Genomic DNA, 800 nt, shown 5'->3' on the forward strand with positions numbered 1-800 from the left:
GTGAAGATTTTTGAAAAACTAAGGAGAGAGAAAGTGGTTAGGAAGTTTTGAAAAAGGATATGATGATTTTGAAAAAAAAAGTTTTAAATTTTGAAATAAAAAATCTGAATTTTAGAAATATATTTCGAAAATTTATTTAAAAAAAAGAAAAGATATTTTTGATTTTTTAGAGGAAAGAGAGAAACAATAAGATAGCACAAGATTTTAAAATTTTTAGATCTAATGCTCCCTATTTTTGAAAATTTTGGAGGGAAAACACCAAGGAACACCAAACTTAAAAATTTTTAAGATCAAGTCACAAGGAAAACTCAAGAACACGAAGAAAGAACACCAAACTTAAAATTTTTAGAAAACCAAACCAAAATTTTCGAAAATTTTAAGGAAAATCAACAAGAAAACACCAAACTTAAAGTTTGGCACAGGATCTAATAGAGAAATTATTTTTGAAAACTATTTTTTTTTTAAAAAAAGAAAATAAGGATTCTAAAATTTTAACACGACAATAATAAGAGACTCTAAACAAAAAAAAGAAATTTTTCCTAATCTAAGTAACAAAATAATCCGTCAGTTGTTCAAACACGGACAATCCCCGGCAACGGCGCCAAAAGCTTGGTGCACGAATTGTGAATCACACTTTTCACAACGCGTACCACTAACCAGCAAGTGCACTGGGTCGTCCAAGTAATACCTTACGTGAGTAAGGGTCGAATCCCACGGAGATTGTTGGTCTGAAGCAATCTATGGTTATCTTGTAAATCTTAGTCAGGAAGTCAATTATGTTTATCAGTTGAATTGCGAAT

The sequence above is a fragment of the Arachis ipaensis genome, chromosome B05 (assembly GCF_000816755.2).
Source record: "Arachis ipaensis cultivar K30076 chromosome B05, Araip1.1, whole genome shotgun sequence".
NCBI lineage: Eukaryota > Viridiplantae > Streptophyta > Magnoliopsida > Fabales > Fabaceae > Arachis > Arachis ipaensis.